General features: G+C 46.2%; 1 protein-coding gene across 4 annotated transcripts in view; it reads left to right on the top strand.

The window, feature by feature from the left end:
• Positions 1 to 4,038: 4,038 nt before the first annotated feature.
• Positions 4,039 to 6,857, top strand: part of RAB11FIP4 (RAB11 family interacting protein 4) — a 29,486-nt gene continuing 26,667 nt past the window's right edge. For 2 of the 4 annotated variants that reach the window (XM_062010936.1, XM_062010933.1), the window contains exon 1: positions 4,068 to 4,138. The gene's annotated coding sequence lies outside the window, so the exon portion shown is untranslated. Of the gene's footprint in view, positions 4,139 to 6,607; positions 6,669 to 6,857 lie in introns of those variants that run through there. The other 2 variants (XM_062010934.1, XM_062010935.1) reach the window with 2 other exon arrangements.

Below are 6,857 nucleotides of genomic sequence, written 5' to 3'. Positions count from 1 at the left end.
ACCTTTGAGCTCAGTACAGGCTTTCCGTTGCTTTAGGCTGCTCTGTTCTGCAACCTTGCTGTTAGCTGTGTGCCATGGAAGAAATATTAGCCACTGCTGAGCATGAATTATTCTTATCCTGGTCAGCTGATTCCCTTGCTTTTCCTTTCCTCTGCTAACAAGTTATTTTATACAGAGTAGGAGCTAAAAGCTTAAAATTCTGCCATGAAAACATGCTTGGAGCTGAAACTACCAAAAGGTGTGTTCTTCAGCCAGCAGCCTGTCTTACACAAACCATGCAGAGCAAAATCCAGCAGAGCTACACATTCCTCAGAGGGGCTGTCAGAATCCCCTGCTCTGACACATCTTCAGTTTCAACTAACTCCTGGCCTGTTGCTTGCTTGGGTAAACCAGCCAATACAATCCCCCCATCACTGCAGCCACAGAGGAGCAGAGTTAATTTGGCACAGTGGAGACAGCTGAGTTAAATGTGTGTCATTTTGATGCAACATGGAGCATCTTGGCTCCACTTTGGCTTAAGCTCTGAGGTGTTTGAGAGGTGCTCATGCTTCCCTTTCATCTTCTGTGCTCTTATCTGCAAAGTGAATGTGTCCATGCCTTCAGCCTGCCCAGGCATCCCAGCCCATTTCTAAAGGACAGGGTACATATTTTTCACTTGAATTTGCTTATGTAACCTGTTGGTTTGGGTTTTGTTTTATTTTTGGGCATTTTGACAATGACTAGAGAGAATAGGTTTTGTGCCTGGTGTATTTTTGTAATGCTTTTGACAAAGGTGCTTCAACAGCTACTATTGTGAGATGCCTTCAGAGCCTGACATGAAAAATCTAACGATACAGTTGCAGTCAGGAGCAAAAGATAAACTCCTTTTCAGAGAGGGTTGCATATCCTGTCCTATTACCTTATTTTTGGATCCCTGGTTATTGACTTATTGCCCCTCAGACTTTTGGAGAGGAACACATAAAAATCTCTCCAAATGCATTAAGCAACCAAAAAGTAACCTACTGATGACAAAGAGGTTGCAAGTAGCTGATCTCTAGCAACCGCAATGGGTAAGTCTCCCGAAATGTCTTTATGCTATAATTGCATAGATTTAAGTTCAACTTCATTATAGGCCCAAGGAATTGATGCTAATGGGTCCTCAGCCAGCCTCATCCTGCCTTCAATGCTCTCGTCTGCACAGAGGCCTTCTGTGCGAGCCCTTCGTTTGACCTGTGCTGTTTGATCTGCCAGGCTGCCTGCCATAGTCCTGAGGATAGCAAAGTGAGCACTCTGCTCTTATTAATGTTAATGGGGATCAAAGGGACCCCATGGTGTAGAGTCTAAAGATCTGCTTCCTTACTCGCTAAAATAAGCCTCTCTGTAGACACTTGGGGTTTTGGTTTCTTGGGAGTGGGAACTGGGGTTGAGATGAGCTCGCTCCACCCTCAGCAATGTTCCCATGCAGCTGTAGTTTGAAGCTGACCTCCTTACTCTGTCCAGGGATTCAAGGTTGGGGAGCGCAGGGAGAGAAGTGCAGAAAGCTCATTTACCTGCTGTAAATGCAGCCTGCTTTCCCTCTGCAGACTTCAGCTCAGCAGCTCCATGCTTTTCCTGTGTTCATCCTATCTTAGCCTCCTCCTGGCTTCAAACAAGCCATGCAAACAAATTGTAAGCCAGGAGAGCATTCATTCTGCACCCTCTCTGTCCCCTTTTCTCTACCTTAAAGTCTACCTTTGCCTATTCTGATTGTAAGATCACTGGGGCAGGGACTGTATGGTCCCTATGTTTCTGTAGAAACTAGCTTAATTAGGGATCATTCTTGGTTTGTTTTGTCATAATAAAAGGGATTCCTAATAATACTGCAGTAATTCACACCAGTCTCACTGCATTTGCTTCAAAGGAGGCACTCCAAAATAAAATGACAGTAGATGAGATGAAGATCAGACCAGCTGTAATTACTAGTCTGCAATATCTCATTGTGAAACAGGGCAGTTCTGTGCAGTAGTAACTCCAACAGCTATTATTGTAGGGGAAAAACCCACACAAAAGCTATTTTTACGTAAGTATCTGCAAAATAGCCACCAATATTCATCAGAGAGAGCATGATTAAAGGCCCTTGAAAGCAGGATTGGAGTTGCCAGTTTTCATGAGATAATTAAGATGCGGGTTTGGTATATACATTCTAGTGATCTCATTATCTTCATTATTAATTAGTCTCTGTTCTTCACATTTCAGCTCTAGTTTCTTGTCATTAGGGTGACTAGCCTGTGAGCAATGTGTTAGTGAGATTCAGAGGAAGGATTCTGCCTCTGGAAGAGCAGAGGAGGTGCCAGCCTTTGTTCAGAATTGCTCCAGAAGAAATTGCAGTGCTTTGTACAGGATCAGCAGGTTGTCCTGCCATAAACCCTTTCAACAGTGTACCCTGCCCAGCGTTTCCTGGCCAGGAGCCCCTGGTTTCGGCAGGCACTCTGGCTGCTACTTGAAGTCAGCAGTGATTGTGATTTAGGCACTCAGATATGTATTTAGCAATCTTCTTCTAAGCACCCAAATATGAATATTTTGCCCCGATTTCCTCTGGCATGCTTCTGTGAGCACCTTTTTCAGGATGCTTAGCATTATTCATCTGGGATCTGGCAGTACCAAGCATCCTTTTGCCAGTATAGCCATCACTTTTCTTTCTTGTGGTAAAAAGTCTACTTTCCATTAACAGAAAGGTAGTTGGCACTATCGTAACCTCAAAGACACGAGTGTACTTTGCAACATACTTTGCAAATACTGCTATGATCAAGTAGACAGGATTTAGGTAAAAACAAGATGAATTAAGATAGAAACTGAGTGTGAAGGAATGTCCTGCTGCTTCCAGGGGCCAGCTGTTCCAGTGCTGGAGGAGCACATCTGCCTTTGCATGGTTTTCCTTTGAAAAGCAGAACGTCTGCTAGTGATGGATTCAGAAACTGGAGTTCTGCAGAAGATGTTTGAATACCACCCTCTACTTTTGAGTCCTCTACTGCCAAGCTGCAGAAACAGATTTCTCGATTTTGTTCTTCATTAGCACAGACAGCACAACAAACACAATTCTTATGAGGCTTGTGAAAAAGGAAGTTACACAACTTCTAAGAAGTGAAGTGAATTTAAAATAACAAAGTCAGTGTGAGTGTTCTCAGCCTTTTCGTTTTGCTGTTCTTTATCTTGCAAATAAAGGGATTAAAATCGAGGACAAAACAGACATCACTTCCTAACAGGATCTGGTTGGCTTTGCAGCACGATTAGAGTGTGTTAGACTGGCACTACTATCACAGGGAGGCTGTACATGTGTTTTATCATCAGCCAGTTGTACAACAGGCAGGTGAACCTTGGTTACCCCAGGGACTGTCCCTATCTGGGAACTCAACATCCCCAGAGCCAGAGGCCCTATCCATCAGGACATCTCTGCTTCATGGGAAACCCAAAATCCATCTGTAAAAATTCCTCCATTGGCATGTCAGACGTTCCTTGCAGACTCAGCACCTGCAGGAGAGGGGCTGGTCACCCCAACACCACCAGGGAGGATCAGGGGATGGGTGCACCTGCCTGGAGCAGTGACCTTACTCAGATGCACTCAGAGACCTTGTCCTCTTTGCCCTCTGAACAGATCTCTGCCGTAGGTCTGAGCTCAGTTATACATGTATTCAGAATTACTCGGATTTTAAGCCACGTTTCCCATCTCAGGAACCCCAGGCAGCTTCCTCATTTACCAGTTCTTGCTGATAATTTCGACTAAACCCAAGAATTACTTTCTCACTGGGGGAACCAACCGCAAACAACAACCCTCAACCCCCAACATCCCACTCCCCCTCCGCCAGGAACGGGGACGTTTGCGTCCATACCCTCCCACCATACAACAAGGGGAACTCCAGACAACCCCCCCCTCAACCTTCCCGCTCGATGACGCCACGAAACCCCGGTCCTCAACGCCTACACCAGACCCTCCCCTCTCCTTCCCTCCCTTCCCTTTCACCCCCGTCGCTTAGCAACCGGGCGGGCCCAGCGCGCGGCCCTCGGTCTCCGCCCACTGTGAGGGCGGCGTGTGGGGACGGCACCGTGCTGAGGGCGCCGGCTCAGGTACGGGAGGAGAAGACGGGAGGAGAAGGCGGGAGGCGACCGGTCTCTTTGTGAGGAGGTAGTTTGTGGTGGTGTTGGGGGTTTCCACGCCGTAGCCTCGGCGCGGGCTCCCGCTCTGCCCCCGGAGGGGGCAGAGCGGGAGCCCGCGCCGAGGCTACGGCGTGAGGGGAAAGGGGATCCGCGGGTGTCCACGGGCGTTGGCAACAAGACGTGGCTCATGGAATTTCACCGGACTCGCGGGGTTGGTGGGTGTAGGGTCGAGGAGTGGGAAGAGCACCTCTGTGAGCTTTCATGTGCCGTTGCGGCGTTTTTGTTGTTTGTTTTGGTTGGACGGAGCGTTTTGAAATGCAGGAAATAGGTAGAGTGAAACTGTGCTGGGGTTTGGTTTGGGTTTGTGTAGTGTTTGCCTAAGGAGGGTTTTTTTAACTCCAGTTAAAAGGCGTTGGGCTCGCTTTGGGAGTGAGTAGGTCCTGGAGAGCTCTGGTAATACTCATAGATGGGGAAAATGCAAAGCCCTGTGTGGCTGTGTCAGCAGCCTGTGTGGTGAAATGGGGGTGTTAGGGAAAAGGGGGGTCTTCCCGCATTGCTGAGCCTCGGGTCTGTCACCTGGAGATGCCCGAGCATCTGGGTTTAAACCTTTCAAAGAGGAAGAGAAGATCATGCTTTTTATAGTGGTGAATGCGAGCAAGGGGCTTGTTCTGTAATTACTTTCTGTGGCATTGATGATGTGTTTGGATTGCCATTAGTATTGTGGAACGTTTTTAATGCCCAACTGTGGTTCTGAATGCATTCGCTGGCGCTGTGGGTGCTGATGACATAGCCAGGAAAAAATGATTTGTGGTTTGTGTCTGTGTCACAACAGTCTGTTCTGTACCTTCAGGTCTCGTACACAGCCCTTGTGTGGGACCTGTGTTGCCTTAATGTGGTGGGTGAAGGGGTCCTGGCGCTGACAAACTGCACAGAGTTGGGCCTGTCTTGTGTGTGCTTGACAGCATGAGAAAGCAGCTCACAGCAGAGATCTTCCTCTGAAACTTTCAGGGGTGGGAACGTAGGGCATGTTAACGATTCTTGGTCTGGAGTTGTTTGCATGTGTCTCTGAAATGGAGACAGGCAATTGTGCATTGACCTGTGGCATTGACCGGGGCAGGCAAACACCGTCCTCGTGCCGTACCGTGCTAGTGCTGACTCTTGGGTGGCAGCTTAATGTTGCTGCTTTAATACAACCAATAATCTTCATTCCTTTTGGCAGATTTATAAGTGGCTTTAGGGGCACAGATAACAATTTATCCTCATGTTATTTGGCTAATTACACTACTTAATATTAAGGAGGAGGGACAGATGACAGAACGCTTCTGAAATAGATTCAGAACAGGTTCCCTGAACCTGGTACCTGAATTCAAGACCTTATACCAGTATAAACTGTGATTCTTTTGATACCTTTTGAGATGCCATCGTAGGTGCTCCTGTTCAAAATACCTTTAGTCCAGTCTGATGGCATGTTGAATGTGGGGTTGCTCGCCACTGATGGGACTAGAGTGCCCTGCCCTAATTGTTCCTTGGTTCTCAGTAGGAAGTGAAGTAGGAATGTGTTTGCAATGTGAGTGGGGTTTTTTTGGTGGGGTTTTTTTAATCCCTGTGGCCCCTCTGATTTTTAGGGAGGGGGCAATAACATGGTATCACTGTCAGATATGTGCAGTAGTGTGGAATGCTATTCAAACAACTGGGTACGGAAGGAGGTAGTAGAATTTCTACTGATTCTTTGGCGTCATCTGCCTGAACTGAGAGGAGCCTGGGCTATCCTCAGTACTAGATGTGGTAGCCTTCAAGGCGATATTAAAACATCTTTTAGTGATCTTCTAACTTTCTGTTATTTGAAGAATTACTACAACCAGCAGCAAGTCTCCCAGAGGCCACCTGACATGCAGATGTTTCTTAGCTGTGGTTGCTTTGTCAGGGCTCTTACCCCCACAGTGGTTGAGAGATCTTAGCCATGTGTACAGGCTGAAAAACAAAACAGTTTCCATGCCAAAATAGCAAGGGGAGTGGCATAGCTTTGCTTTAGTTATTGATTAACCACAGTCCTGTTACATGCGTTGAGCATACCTTGATCTTAACTCACAATCATCTGAATACAGTGTAGCACTGAAATATTTTAAATGGTTGTAAAACTAATGGTGGATTGCTGCTGAATTGACCAAAGGTTAGTATTATCAAATGCTCACTGTGTTTGAGTAGCTGACCCCTTAAATTCTGAATTGCAGCATAATAATGTAATTCCTTTTGTTCTTTCTGTAGTCATTTAGGTTGATCGCTGCACCAAACATCAGACAGGCTCTGTAAGTGCTTCCTGACTACATGAAGTGGTGCTTTGGGCACTGTGTAGTGGTTAATGATGCTGGTTAGTACCAGGGGTCTCTGGATTTGGCTTTGCTTTGAATCTCGTTTCCATTGTGTGTAAACTAACGTTGTTACAAATGATTTCTACTTGATTCCCGTCTGTTTTGTCTGTACAGGTTCAAGGGCAGAAACCTCTCCTGCCTACTTGTAGCTGTAAACTCTACAATAAGCTGTGTTTTGTGTTTTACCATGTAAGTGAAAAACCACAGTTTGTTGACTGTGCCAGAGTTTATGATCCCTGGGTTCTTAATTTGTTTGTTATTTGTCAAATGCTACAGTGTGCTTGGCAGCTCTTCTACAGTTAAGTGTGCTCACTTTATGTAAGAAAATAAAAGAGCAGGTATGTGAGGGATTGGAGAGCCTTTCTGTAAAAATCAATA

This window comes from Colius striatus, chromosome 18 (assembly GCF_028858725.1).
Source record: "Colius striatus isolate bColStr4 chromosome 18, bColStr4.1.hap1, whole genome shotgun sequence".
NCBI lineage: Eukaryota > Metazoa > Chordata > Aves > Coliiformes > Coliidae > Colius > Colius striatus.
This window is presented reverse-complemented; position numbering and strand designations above follow the sequence as displayed.